Genomic DNA, 15,815 nt, shown 5'->3' on the forward strand with positions numbered 1-15,815 from the left:
TAAAAGAATACATCTATCTGGGACGAATATTCACTCAATCATTACTAAACTCTCATCACCTGCAGCACTTGAATCATAAAGCAGACATTCACGTGGGGGGGGCGCTTCTACGACTATATTCTTCGTCTGGGCAAAGGCACTTTTTTCCCTTATTACAGGTTTACAGCTCCAAGATCCCCCCTAACTTATCTTATGCTCTGGAATACATTCCAATTACCCAGTGGCACCAATTTCAAACTAAAGAAGGGAAAATTCTCTGCAAATTGGCTAAGGTCCAACAAGCTGTCCCTGCACAAGCACTACGTTTGGAATTTTCTTTAGTAAGCTCCTTTGCCAGAGCATCACCAATATATTAAGATGGACTTCCAATCTTCTACATGCCGATCAAGGCACCTTATGATTTTTACTAAAAACTGAGACATTCGAGCCCGAATCTACTAAATATACTTTAAACCTGAATCTGTTAACTGTTTTTAAATGATCAAAATGCACAACTGTCCTTTTGAAATCAAGGACTCCCGCCCAATTGCAGCTCTTCCTGAAACATCTGGCGCCGAGGATCAGCTTCGAACTGGACACTCTGCACTGTTCCAAATTGCACCATTACGAATTCTATGCAGAATCAATTGTATACAAACAGGTTCAAAAATATATTCGTTTTACCCTAAGGCACGGAATTTGGCGTTGTATAATCTTATTGCGGCTTGGGTTACTTCCTTTAAATTCACGTACTTTTAAATGGACAGGTAAAGAAAATGCTACCAGTATTTGCGAACTTTGCAATGGTGGAGTGCAAGATTTGAAGCACGTACTGTCGGTATACCCGAATTCGAAACTGGTCGAGGCTAGAAGGCGCTACTTAAAAACAATCCAACTTAGATACAATAGCGCATCTGTGCAGAGTCTGATTTCACTTTTTAAAATCTCCCCCAGATGAATTTGTGTGTCATAACCTGTTTAAATTCTTAACATCTTTTTTAAATCTGTATTGAACGTTTTTACCTATATCGTTATGACAAATGTTTTATCTGAAATGTGTTGTTCTCAGTTGAGAACTAAATCAAATAAATAAATAGACTTGAAATAAACTTGAAACATGCAGGGGCACAGAATCCTACGTCACAGCAACACACAGAGGGCACAGAGCCCTACCTTCACAGCCACACACAGGGGCACAGACCCCTACTTGACAGCTACACACAGGGGCACAGGGCCCTACCTTCACAGCCACACACAGGGTGTAGGAGAGTAGGGTCTGCTATCCTATGGTCACCCCAAATTTTTGCTTTTTGCTTCACTGGTTTTTGACATATTGAGGCTGTGGGCCTGCCAATCAGACCCCCAGCCTGCTGTTCTCTCTACTAAATTAAAACTATGCACCCTAGGTGCATAACCAATTGGAAGTGGATCACCTTGTCAGCCCCTGTACCAGTGTACACTAGGTACCCAGGGCATTGGTGTACCCAAGGCCTGCCAGGGGCTGAAGCATGTATTATGCCACCCCAGGCTTGGCCTAACAATTTGACCCAACTGGCTGATCACTCAGCTGGGGTAAGTTGGTGTAATCACCTCTTACTTAGGTGTAGTATACCTATACCTAACCTTAAATGGGACACCTGGTAACCTATAAGTCACTCCTATGGCAGGCCTTAACAATCCTGAAGGCAGAGTGCTTGGTTCCATGTGAGATGGTGCTCTGGCATGAGCTGAGCCTGTCTGCAGTGGTCGGAACAACTTCCTTCTACTGTTTCCAGATATCGTCATACCATATACTCTTAAGTGCATTATGAACCTCGCGGTTAAATGCTATCTTTGGTTTGGCTTTATCAAAACATGTCGAGTAAGGTGTCATACGAATTGGAATACTAACCCCTCGCCAATTCTGGCGACGGGGTTAGCATTCCACCCTTCTAGAGGGACACGACATGTACAGTACCTGAAACCCGGGTAAAATCAGACATAGCCTCAGCTCCACAAAATGGATGCTGCCACCCCAGACACAAGTCTGCCCTCCTGCTGCTGGGAGTCCTTGCAGCTTGGGAGGTGTGGACAAAGGGTTTCCTGCCAGGGGAGGTGCATGCACCACCCCAGACAGGATTTTGTGTATTGGTGAGGTAGGGCTTGAAAGAAACCAGACATGCCTGTGGCTCACAAGGAGCCTCGGTGCATATGCCAGTTCAAAACGGTCCTGGGGCACACCAGTCCCGGGCCTGGGGCGAGCTGGACAAAGGATTGGGGGTGTAACCACCCCCCTTCCTGGTCCCACCCATAGGGAGGGACCTAGCAGGTAGTCCGGCCCCTAGAATCCGCTTAAAGGTAGGAGCTGTGTCCTAAGACTTCAGACATCCTGGAATCAACTTGAAACTAAGAAGAAGACGGGAACTTCGACATTCTGCTGCACAGAAGACTGAAGGAAATCTCCCCTGTGGTCAGGGAGTGACCACCTTGCTAACGCAAGCACCATCCAGCGAATCAACGTCTGCTTTGCCGCCGCCTCCCGCCGGAGCCCGAGCCCAGAGACTGACAAGACCTGGACCTCCAGACCTCTCACCGCCCGATCCACAGTCCCTGAAAAGAAGAGACCCGTGGAGGCACCGAGACACGTGGAGCCAGCCATCTTGAAACGACCACGACAAGCTGACAAGTGCAACAACCGAGGCTCCCTCCAAGTTGTGCTTTGGGATCTGAGAAGCCCAACACCCGAGCAGCATCTGCACCAAAGGTGAGCCCTCCAGCATCTCCACGATCTGCGTGGGGCCCTTCTGCATTTTGCCACTCGACACGCCTAACCGGTTGCTGGCCCGCTGGCTAGTAGCCATCTTGGCAATGAACTTTACGAAATACACCACTGGTCTGGTTGCTCCAGACTGGCCCTTGCTCCCCTCCAAAGGAGCAGTCCCTCTGACCTTGCTGGTCAGAACCATCAGCTTATTTCATCTCCTACAACAATTGCTTTTGCCAAGGCTTGTTTGCTTCGATCAAGTCGCCGACACCGCCGACAGCGAGAGCCTGCGTGGGACAGCTCGTGAACCGACTCCTGGACGTCGTCGACCTCCAGGGACCACGTGGCTCAGAACCCTACTTCACAGACACACACAGGGGCTCAGAAACCTACCATCACAGCCGCACACAGGGGCACAGAACCCTACCTCCATAGCCGCACACAGGGGCACAGAGCCCTACCTCCATAGTGGCATATAGGGGCACAGATCCCTTCCCCCATAGCCGCACACAGGGGCACAGAACCCTACCTCCATAGACGCACACAGGGGCACAGAGCCCTACCTCCATAGTGGCATACAGGGGCACATAGCTCTTCCCACATAGCCACACACAGGGGTACAGAACCCTAGCTTCACAGCCACACACAGGGGCACAGAACCCTACCTTCACAGCCACACACAGGGGTACAGAACCCTACTTTCACAGCCATACACAGGGGTACAGAACCCTACCTTCAAAGTGACATGCAGGGGTTCAGAAACCTACTTCACAGCCACACACAGGGGCACAGAACCCTACCTTCACAGCCACACACAGGGTACAGAACCCTACCTTCAAAGTGACATGCAGGGGCTCAGAGCCCTACCTTCACAGCCACACACAGGGACACAGAACCCTACCTCCATAGCCACACACAGGGACACAGAACCCTATGTCCATAGCCACACACAGGGGTACAGAACCCTACCTTCACATCCACACACAGGGGCACAGAACCCTACCTTCACAGCCACACACAGGGGCACAGAACCCTACTTCACAGCCACACACAGGGGCACAGAACCCTACTTCACAGCCACACACAGGGGTACAAAACCCTACTTCACAGCCACACACAGGGGTACAGAAACCTACCTCCATAGCCACACACTGGGGTACAGAACCCTACCTCCATAGCCACACACAGGGGTACAGAACCATACCTTCACAGCCACACACAGGGATACAGAACCCTACCTTCACAGCCACACGCAGGGGTACTGAACCCTACCTTCAAAGTGACATGCAGGTGCTCAGAACCCTACGCCCACAGCCACACACAGGAGCACAGAACCCTACCTTCACAGCCACACACAGGGGTACAGAACCCTACCTTCACAGCCACACACAGGGAAACAGAACCCTACCTTCACAGCTACACGCAGGGGTACAGAACCCTACCTTCAAAGTGACATGCAGGGGCTCAGAACCCTACCTTTACAGCCACACACAGGGGTACAGAACCCTACCTTCAAAGTGACATGCAGGTGCTCGGAACCCTACGCCCACAGCCACATACAGGGGCACAGAGCCCTACGTCGATTGTTACATACAGAGTACAGAGCCATACCTCTATAGTCACACACAGATGCACAGCGCCCTACCTTCATAGTCACATACAGGGGCACAGAACCCTACCTCCATATTTACATACAGGGGCATAGCGCCCTACCTTCACAGTGACATACAGGGCACAGAACCCTACCTTCACAGTGACAAACAGGAGCACAGAACCCTACATTCACAGCCACTCATAGGGCACAGAGCCCAGCCTACCTTGATTTGAGGGGTGGGAAGGTCCGGGTGCTGCTACTAGCCCAGAGCTTACTTCCTCCCGCCTTCAGTTTTCATCCTAAAAAGAAAAACGTAATTTCAGTGAAATGACAGAAATAGACAGAGCTCCAATAGAAAGCAAGCATTTGCAATGCAATCGGTCTCGCATTTACGCGAGTTTGAGCTATTGGCATTGTAAATGACAATGCTGTTTATTTATGTGTTGGTTATTAAAACACAAATAAAAGGCATTGTCATTTACAATGCCAATAGCTTAAACTCTCGAAAATGCGAAACCTATTGCATTTCAAATGCTTGTTTCAGGTTCCTTTCACTGTTTAGTTTGTATTTTAATGCTGAGCTGTACAAATTAAAAAAATACTGGCTACAATTATTGTAGCAGCTCATCTGCTGATGACTGATTGCAAGTGATGGGCATCGACAGTCATTTATAAGGACGCAGACTTGTTTTTTATCACCATACATTGACCGGGCGAAAGGGAAAGTGTGTCAGAATACGTGGTGGACCAGGACTGCTGGCAGAGCGCTCTCCTGGCAGACGAGGGGGCTGTGCGAGTTAGGGGAATGTATTCTCACAGAGGTGCTCGGAGGAGGTGCAGTCGGGAAAACTCTTCCGGATGGCGAGCTGATGATTGAAATCAGAGTTAAGAGACAGGAGGGAGGAAATCAAACAACATCAGGACTTGAAATGGGCCATGTAACTGACCTCACTAGCTTTTTTGAATGGGAATTCCATAATTTAGATGGCTACCTTAACTATTTTCTACTTTTGGCCACGAGAGCTCCATGCTAACCACAACAGCACGAAATCACACTCACCTGATAGGATTACAGCTGGATAAAATATGCTGCGCTGTGAAGAATAAATTAAAGGCGTGCAACTGCCTCTTTTAAAGATAAAGTGCAGAAAAAACGCAAATCTCGCTAAGGTGACCCATGTAGGCATAAACAAATCATGTGTACTAAATAAAGTTGAGAGAGCGCATGGCAGGTTGAATGTTGCTGGACAGCATGTCGTACCTGCAGTACCAGGAACTCATTAAAGAAATTAGTGCTTACAGACTAAATAAGACATATGGTGTAACAGAAGTAAAAGGGCCAGTCCTCATGGAAGGTTACAAATGAAGATAAGGCGGTACTAAGGAGGGACTAACAAGCTTATTAACGAATCAGAAGCCATCATTTACGAAGGTCATTTACACAAGCCAATGAAAAATATGGGCGGAGCTTCAACTCCATACTCTCATACAGCATGGCTTGCAGACAGCGCATGCGCGCTGACTCAAGGCTCGACCTAAAAATTACTTCTCGACCTGGGCATGATGCAGTTTGTGAATTGCATCACCAGGCTTCCTTAACATTGTCTTTTGTCAAATAGACAGATGTTCTGCCCCCTCTTACCCCTCGTTAGCAACAGGCAACAGACAGGAGAGTTATGCAAGTCAGACACCTTATCTCTGACTCCGGACCCAGCATGTCTGACTGAACACCCCATCTCTGATTCCGGACCTAGGATGTCTGACTGCACACCCCATCTCTAACTCCGTACCGAGGATTTCTGACTGCACACTCCATCTCTGACTCTGTACAGAGCTTCTCTAGGATGCTGCCTCATCATCCTTTGGCGGCGAATGCAAGGACCTGATTCACAAACTGCATTTTGTAGCCCTTTAGGGAGTAAAAAAGTAGTGCTACTCACTTACTACAGAAGTCACTAACTACGAGGGGAGACCTCTGACTCTGTCTTTCCTGCGCAGAGATCGCGCGCGTGGACGTACACGTTTTGGTAGTAAATGTGGGAGACACAGGAAAGGGGACTGAACATGAGCATTACTTTCTTCTAAATGGGTGGTGTTTAAGGAGTGGTAAGGTTAGGTTTACAGAGGGTAGTGCAAGTACAACCCCCACCCACAAAAGAGTAAGCTCCTTGCCATTGACAAGTCACCCTAGTAAAGTTCCTGCAGCCCACAAGGCCCTGGAGTAGTAGTAAAGGTACTGCGGGTCAGCCTTGGAGTAAGTAAGTCCACCCTACAAATGCCTACTCAGAGGTACTGCATCCCGCTGTTATAGATAAGGCAAAGAATTTTACCTTATTTTGAATAAATATATACAGCATAGTTTTTAGTGTTAAAAACTTCGATTAAATTTAACATTATTTATCATTTTAAAAATTAATAGAATTTTAAAACATAAATAAATTCAACTTTTAATAAAAAAGAATCATTATTTAAAATAAATACAAAAACATAACTTACTTAAATTCAACAAATATGAATTAAATATTAAAATGCTAGTTAGGTTTTTTATGTTTTGATTAAACAATAATATTTAAAAATTAAATTAGTATATTTTAAATGCTTTATTATTCAATAAACACCCTGCTGTGTCCGCTGTTGCATTTTGGTGGTTCGCACCACAGCAGCCCTGTTCTGTTTTAATAAAAATGCTTGAGTTGTTGTGTAATACCCAACTTTTGTGGGTGACAGCGATGACGGTGGACATCTGCCACAAATACTGACAGTATTTATTCCTTTATATAGACTCCTTTACATTGTATACGCACTTCATCCCCAATATTTGCAGAGTGACAATTCAAGATATCAGTCCTGATGAATGCCCATGTGAGGCCATAAGCCGGGCTGAAACATGTTGACCCCTCACCAACTGGGTTGAAGTTTCACTCCCCTTTCAGTTTTACTCTGTTACTTGGGGACACCAGAATAAAGTTAGTGTTCAGTCCACAAACAGGTAGTTTTATTCTCCTTTAGCACTTACGCTGCACTCTGCTTACCTCATCCACATGAAAATCTCCCACAGGGCCACCCACGTCTTAAGAGACCCTCCATGAGCTGCTCGTACTTGCAGCTTCTGGGGCTGGTGTGAGCAGGGGCCCTGGGGTGAAGCATGCGCCCAGGGGTGGCTGAATACAGGAACCTATCCACAGTTCAAAGGCGGATTTAATATGACTGGTTTATTAGGCTGTGGGCACCTTTATTACACAGTGGATTGTGCTTTTTGGAGTGGTGCACAATTGGTCATTTAAATACTCCCCACAGACCCTCTGTGAATCGCGGTGTGAGGGTATGCCACCCTAAATAAGTGGAGAGACAAGTAGGCGGGATGAGGACAACTGCCCACAGCCAGTGAGGACGCGGTGGGCAAAGTGGGCACTGTGTGGGCATAAAAGGCAGTGGGTATATAGTAGGCACAGCAGTGGACATACCACACCTCAAGCAGTACAAACACAGTGTGTAGTGCATAGACATGTAACCCCAAGGCCGTGAAGGCCTCGCGAACCCATGCAGACATGCCACTCCGTGGCAGTGCAGGCATCACGAGACCTTTTGGACATGCGACCATGAGGGAGGGAATGCATTGTGAGCCCTTAAAGACATGCCACCCTGAGGCAGAGGAGGCATTGTGAGCCCTTGTGGACATACCACCCTGAAGCAGTGGAGGCATTGCGAGCTCTTGTGGACATGCCACTTCTGGACATGCCACCCTGAGGCGGTGAAGGCATCGTGAGCCCTTGCGGACGTGCCACCCTCAGGTAACAGAAAAAGCCATACGCCCCGCTGGAAGGCCTGCACTGCACAACAGAAAACGCCCCATTAACCGCCTTTCGTACACCGACCTTAACTCAGCGATCCCCACATACAGAGAGCCCATGGCTCTGTGTTTATTGTGGAATTTGAATTGCTGCCCCCTGCAGACAGATGCGGAGACGTTTATGGTGATACCAGCGCCCCCAACCCCCAGCCCTCTGTTTACCCTGAACCAAACCCCTGCTGAAAAGCACTTCAACACCTCGTCAGGGGTAGCAAGCGCTATATAAATGCAAACCCTTCCTTTTTCGATCCCTCCACGATCCTTTTTCAATCCAAATAACAAACTCACATGTCCACCGATCAAATTAATTTAATATCTCCCTATACTAATTCACCACTAATCCTCTTTGGATTCCGTAGTATTGTGTTACTTGCCGGAAAAGAGCTTCGACGCCTCGTTAGGGGTAGTAAGCGCTATAGGAGCGGGTAAAACCTGCAGACGAGGTGACTCTTATACGACCTCTTTTTAATACATTGATGTCGCTTTTTAAAATATTGATGTTTATATCTTAAGGGGATTTTAAACTATAGTGCGCGGCTATTTCTTTCTTTCTTACCGGCATTGCCGATTATTGGAGGAAGCTACGGGTCTCTACTCCTCCCCGGTCCACCACAGCGCTCGTGTGCTGATTCAGTGGAGGGAAGGTTAGTAGTGTTACTTCCGTCCTCCCATCTAGAGACGCCATTTTGGGAGGGTGGCGGTCTAATTGTCTCGCTGACCGACTTCCTCTCGGGATAAAACCTGATGATTGCGCCATCGTGCAGCGGACACGCCAAAGGTGCGCCAAAGGCAAGCCTGTCCGCGCCACATCCGCGCCTGGACCACGCCCAGTGCCAGTTCCCCTGATTGTTCTCGCCCAGAGTGTCCTCAGCAGCTGAGTTACTCACGAGAAGTTTCACTTAATTTAAAAATCGTGAATGGTCCAGCCGAATGTCCTCCACTACGCTTTTTAGATCTATCAGTACCTATCTCCTGTTTTATGTGTAATAAAACTTTCCAAACGGTGCACTCATCCAGACTGTGCTCCAATTGCAAACCCTTCGCTAGTAGCCTTCACCCGTTAGCCGATAACTTTACCTCTCTGTGCCCTGATCAATTCCCGATCGCTAGTTAGGCACCATGTGGAGGTTTCTGACTTTACCTTGAATCAGCAGCTAGATATGCTATTTGTGACAGAAACATGGACAGATGACCCTTCAGGCCCCTGCTGGATACACCGTGTTCCATCTCTAAAGGGGCGGGGACTGGCGATATTTTATAAAGATCACTTGCAAACCCTGTTCACTCCAGCTACTAACGAAGGCATAGAGGCTGTGTTATGTTATTTTCAATATCAGTAGGGTGTCTGTCACACTGCAGTGCACCTCTGTGCCCTGAGCACGCAGCAGGGTGTCTGTACACACTGCAGTGCACCTCTGTGCCCTCCGCCCCAGCAGGGTGTCTGTACACACTGCAGTGCACCTCTGAACCCTGAACATGCAGTAGGGTGTCTGTACAAACTGCAGTGCACCTCTGCACCCTGAGCACACAGTAGGGTGTCGGTACACACTGCAGTGCACCTCTGTGCCCTCCGCCCCAGCAGGGTGTCTGTACACACTGCAGTGCACCTCTGAGCCCTGAGCACACAGTAGGGTGTCTGTACACACTGCAGTGCACCTCTGCGCCCTGAACACGCAGTAGGGTGTTTTGACACACTGCAGTGCACCTCTGTGCCCTGAGCACGCAGCAGGGTGTCTGTACACACTGCAGTGTACCTCTGTGCCCTCCGCCCCAGCAGGGTGTCTGTACACACTGCAGTGCACCTCTGAGCCCTGAGCACACAGTAGGGTGTCTGTACAAACTGCAGTGCACCTCTGCGCCCTGAACACACAGTAGGGTGTCTGTACACACTGCAGTGCACCTCTGTGCCCTCCGCCCAAGCAGGGTGTCTGCACACACTGCACCCTGAACATGCAGTACGGTGTCTGTACACACTGCAGTGCACCTCTGCGCCCTGAACACGCAGTAGGGTGTTTTGACACACTGCAGTGCACCTCTGTGCCCTGAGCACACAGCAGGGTGTCTGTACACACTGCAGTGTACCTCTGTGCCCTCCGCCCCAGCAGGGTGTCTGTACACACTGCAGTGCACCTCTGAGCCCTGAGCACACAGTAGGGTGTCTGTACAAACTGCAGTGCATCTCTGCGCCCTGAACACACAGTAGGGTGTCTGTACACACTGCAGTGCACCTCTGTGCCCTCCGCCCAAGCAGGGTGTCTGTACACACTGCAGTGCACCTCTGCACCCTGAGCATACAGTAGGGTGTTTGTACACACTGCAGTGTACCTCTGTGCCCTCCGCCCCAGCAGGGTGTCTGTTCACAATGCAGTGCACCTTTGCGCCCTGAGCACGCAGTAGGGTGTCTGTACACACTGCAGTGCACCTCAGCGCCCTGAGCACGCAGCATGGTGCCTGTACACACTACAATGCACCTCTGTGCCCTTGAGCACACAGTAGGGTGTCTGTACACACTGCTGTTCACCTCTGCACCCTGATCACGCAGTAGGGTGTCTGTACACACTGCAGTGCACCTCTGCGCCCTGAACACGCAGTAGGGTGTTTGTACACACTGCAGTGAACCTCTGTGCCCTCTGCCCACAGCAGGGTGTCTGTACACACTGCAGTGCACCTCTGTGCCCTCAGCACGCAGCAGGGTGTCTGTACACACAGCAGTGCACCTCTTCACCCTGAGCACACAGTAAGGTGTCTGTACACACTGCAGTGCACCTCTGCACCCTGAGCATGCAGTATGGTCCGGTGTCTGTACACACTGCAGTGCACCTCTGTGCCCTCTGCCCCAGCAGGGTGTCTGTACACACTGCAGTGCACCTCTGTGCCCTCCACCCCAGCAGGGTGTCTGTACACACTGCAGTGCACCTCTGTGCCCTCCACCCCAGCAGGGTGTCTGTACACACTGCAGTGCACCTCTGAGCCCTGAGCACACAGTAGGGTGTCTGTACACACTGCAGTGCACCTCTGTGCCCTCTGCCCAAGCAGGGTGTCTGTACACACTGCAGTGCACCTCTGCGCCCTGAGTATACAGTAGGGTGTCTGTACACACTGCAGTGCACCTCTGTGCCCTCTGCACACAGCAGGGTGTCTGCACACACTGCTGTGCATCTCTGCACCCTGAACACGCAGTACGGTGTCTGTTCACAATGCAGTGCACCTTTGCGCCCTGAGCACGCAGTAGGGTGTCTGTACACACTGCTGTGCACCTCTGCGCCCTGAGCACGCAGCATGGTGCCTGTACACACTGCAATACACCTCTGTGCCCTTGAGCACACAGTAGTGTCTGTACACACTGCTGTGCACCTCTGTGCCCTGAGCACGCAGCAGGGTGCCTGTACGCACTGCAGTGCATCTCTGTGCCCTCTGCCCACAGCAGGGTGTCTGTACACACTGCAGTGCATCTCTGCACCCTGAGCACGCAGTACGGTGTCTGTACACAATGCAGTTCACCTCTGCACCCTGATCACGCAGTAGGGTGTCTGTACACACTGCAGTGCACCTCTGCACCCTGAGCACGCAGTAGGGTGTTTGTACACACTGCAGTGCACCTCTGTGCCCTCAGCATGCACCAGGGTGTCTGTACACACCGCAGTGCACCTCTGCGCCCTGAGCACGCAGCAGGGTGTCTGTACACACAGCAGTGCACCTCTTCACCCTGAGCACACAGTAAGGTGTCTGTATACACTGCAGTGCACCTCTGCACCCTGAGCACGCAGTATGGTCCGGTGTCTGTACACACTGCAGTGCACCTCTGTGCCCTCTGCCCCAGCAGGGTGTCTGTACACACTGCAGTGCACCTCTGTGCCCTCCGCCCCAGCAGGGTGTCTGTACACACTGCAGTGCACCTCTGCGCCCTGAGCACGCAGTAGGGTGTCTGTACACACTGCAGTGCACCTCTGCGCCCTGAGCACACAGCAGGGTGTCTGGACACACTGCAGTGTACCTCTGGGCCCTCTGCCCCAGCAGGGTGTCTGTACACACTGCAGTACACCTCTGAGCCCTGAGCACGCAGTAGGGTGTCTGTACAAACTGCAGTGCACCTCTGCGCCATCTCTGCACCCTGAGCACATGGTATGGTGTCTGTAAACACTGCAGTGCACCTCTGAGACCTGAGCACGCAGTAGGGTGTCTGTACACACTGTAGTGCACCTCTTCCCCCTGAGTACGCAGCAGGGTGTCGTTACACACTGCAGTGCACCTCTGTGCCCTCAACAAGCAGCAGGGTGTCTGTACAGACTGCAGTGTGTCTCTGAGCCCTGAGCACGCAGTAGGGTGTCTGTACCTACTGCAGTGCACCGCTGCACTCTGAGTACGCAGTATGTTGTCTGGACATACTGCAGTGCACCTCTGCACCCTGAGCACACAGCAGGGCGTCTGTACACACTGCAGTGCACCTCTGAGTACTGAGCACGCAGCAGGGTGTCTGTACACACCTGTACTGTGCCTCTGTGCCCTGAGCACACAGTAGGGTGCATGTACACACTGCAGTGCACCTCTGTGCCCTCCGCCCCAGCAGGGTGTCTGTACACACTGCAGTGCACCTCTGAGCCCTGAGCACGCAGTAGGGTGTCTGTACAAACTGCAATGCACCTCTGCACCCTGAGCATGCAGTAGGGTGTCTGTACACACTGTAGTGCACCTCTTCCCCCTGAGTACGCAGCAGGGTGTTGTTACACACTGCAGTGCACCTCTGTGCCCTCAGCACGCAGCAGGGTGTCTGTACAGAATGCAGTGTGTCTCTGAGCCCTGAGCACGCAGTAGGGTGTCTGTACACACTGCAGTGCACCTCTGCACCCTGAGCACACAGTAGGGCGTCTGTACACACCAGTACTGTACCTCTGTTCCCTGAGCACACAGTAGGGCGTCTGTACACACCAGTACTGTACCTCTGTACCCTGAGCACACAGTAGGGTGCATGTACACAGCGCAATTCACCTCTGTACCCTGAGCACCGAGCAGACCCTGTAGTACACCTGCAGTACTGTTGGACAGGCCTCACAGACGGCTTGCTCCCTCCCCGCTCGACAGGGCCCGAACTCCGGCCCACCTGGCATATCCCCACGACAAGCCCCTGTACTCCGTCTCCCGACGGACCCTCTGCCCTCGGACCCCTACTCATCACGGGGTCCAGCCCCACCGGCTTCCCCGGCCGGGTCAAGCCGCCATCGGGGGCCCTGCACCACGCGGCCGCATGGCCTCCCCTCGACCCTAACCCCGGGCCTGGCCGGCCCCGACATCCCGGCACCACCATCCACCCAGGAGGTGAGCGGACCACTTGGCAAGTCAATGGGAGAACGAACTGTCAAGGGCTCTCCCCCGCCAGGTGCCGATCGCCCCCAGCTCCCCCAGGCACTGGCTCCACCCCCTGCTGGGTGTCTGGACACCTTCATCCCGGACCCTCCGACCTCCAAGTGCGAGGGTCCGGACATCAAAGGGCACCAGCCCTATAACTGAGGCAGCTCCGGAGCAGGAAGGCAGTTGTATCCTGGAGTCGAGAGACACCGAGTGAACTCAACCTTGACGGTCTACTGGCGCTGCCGTAGCCCGCTCTTGTGAACCATCGTCCTGCCTGCTGGCGCTGCCGCGGCCTTCTGCAACAGTCATCTTCCTGGGACCTGCTGGCGCTGCCGCGGCCCGTTGTAACGACCATCCTCACCGGGACCTGCTGGCGCTGCCGCGGACCGTATATCTCCCGGGGACCTGCTGGCGCTGCCGCGGCCCGTTGTAACGACCATCCTCACCGGGACCTGCTGGCGCTGCCGCGGACCGTATATCTTCCGGGGACCTGCTGGCGCTGCCGCGGCCCGTTGTATCGACCATCCACACCGGGACCTGCTGGCGCTGCCGCGGCCCGTACCACCTAACCACCAAGCTCGAGGATTGTGAGCTCATCATCATCTCATCAGAACTACCTGATTGGTAAATAGACTGCCCCGCTACCCCCTTCCCTACCTTGCGAGACTCTAATCGAGGGGACCCCTGAGTCCAGACCTCCTTGTACCATTCAACCGTACCTTAAATAAGTGCTTATAAAGAACGCTGAACCTTATCCGTGTGTGATATCTGTCTGTGGGGGGGAAGTTACTTGTCTGTACGACCGCTGGAGACGGCTCTCCCCGGAGACCTCTCCTCCTGACCCCGGCCGACCCTCCCGGTCCGTCTACCTTTTCTAACAAGTACACACAACATACAACTGGTGCCCACTTCACACCTTCAATGCATGCGTTTCACACCTTTAGCACACTACGACCATTTCAGGCATCCATCACACACCTTAGGCGCACCCCACACCCCTCGTGCACACCACACACACCTTGGGAACACCACACACCCCTCGTGCACACCACACAACACACATCACTCTCCTCGTGCATACCACACAACACACACCTTAGTCATATTGCACCCCCGTTTTGCACAACACACATCCCTTGTGCACACCACACATCTTGGGCACACAACACCCCCCCTCATGCATAGCCATATTGCACCCCCGTTTTGCACACCACTCACATCTTGGGCACACTGCAACCCCCTCGTGCTCAAACACCCCCCGTGCACGTAACACACACCTTGGGCCCCCAGCCTGCCGCCGCCTTTGCAAACCGGAGATACAGTCCTGGGAGCGTCAGTGAAAGAGGAGGGGGGGGGCGTGATAACAACAGGGGGGGGGGGGCGGCAGAACACACCTGGGCCGTCTCCTGGGGGAGTGAGATCTGCTTTTTAACACACACACACTACATACACTGTTGTGTCTTTCGTAAACACGCACAGTCTGCTGTACCCCCAACATACACACACTGCTGTGTATGTTTCTCTCACACACATCACACACTGCTGTGTATCTCACACACCCATCACACAGACCGCTCTGTATCTCTCACACACATCACCCACTGCTGTGTATCTCACACACGCGCTATTGTTTCTCTCCGCCCACCCCCATACCTGGTAGGGAGACGGGGGGCCTCACCTTCACCCCCAGCAGTCACAGCCTGGAACCCCCCCCCCCACGGATGTTGCTGTGACATCACGCTGCAGACGGGTGTGTACCCGGGTGGTGGGGGTCATTTAAAACAGACACAGGACACGGGGGGGGGGGGGCTGAATCTGGCACTCGGGGTGTTTTTGAAGCGATGAAAGGTATACTCCCCCCCCCCCCGAAGACGCCCCCCCCCCGCATCTCCTAACACCCGCCGCCATCCCCAACCCCCTCACCTTCTCGGATGGGGTGTCTGAGCTGTGCGGTGGGGGCGGTTCTGCGGCCCCCCCATGTAAGGCATCGGCCCATCGCCTCCTCCTCATCCTCCTCTGATGGCCTTGGTCCTCTGGTCGCCGCCGCTCTGTGCTCCGCCCCCCCCCCCCCGAGCCGCGGCTCCTCCTCTCATCCTCCTCTCAGGGCCCTGGTCCTCTCCTCTTTTCTCGGTTCCCTCCCCCTCCCCCTCCTCCACATTCAGTCTGAAGGAGCATCTCCCCACCTCACAGATGCCTGACGGAGTCTGACGGGGTCTGGCCGCGCACCCTCTTTTCTCTGCCCTTCTCTCGTGTTTAAAGGCTCCCGACCCCCCACGCGCACCCCCTTCGCCCTCCCTCTCACC

At 52.5% G+C, this 15,815-nt stretch overlaps 1 protein-coding gene across 1 annotated transcript in view; it reads right to left on the bottom strand.

Moving 5' to 3' along the window:
- Positions 1-15,555, bottom strand: part of APC2 (APC regulator of Wnt signaling pathway 2) — a 185,614-nt gene extending 170,059 nt beyond the window's left edge. Inside the window, exons 1-2 of the mRNA XM_085639194.1 lie at positions 15,436-15,555; positions 4,540-4,615 (exon numbers count right to left, since the gene is read on the bottom strand). The gene's annotated coding sequence lies outside the window, so the exon portion shown is untranslated. The remainder of the gene's footprint in view (positions 1-4,539; positions 4,616-15,435) is intronic.
- Positions 15,556-15,815: the final 260 nt, after the last annotated feature.

This window comes from Triturus cristatus, chromosome 12 (genome assembly GCF_964204655.1).
Source record: "Triturus cristatus chromosome 12, aTriCri1.1, whole genome shotgun sequence".
In the NCBI taxonomy this organism is placed as follows: Eukaryota; Metazoa; Chordata; class Amphibia; order Caudata; family Salamandridae; genus Triturus; species Triturus cristatus.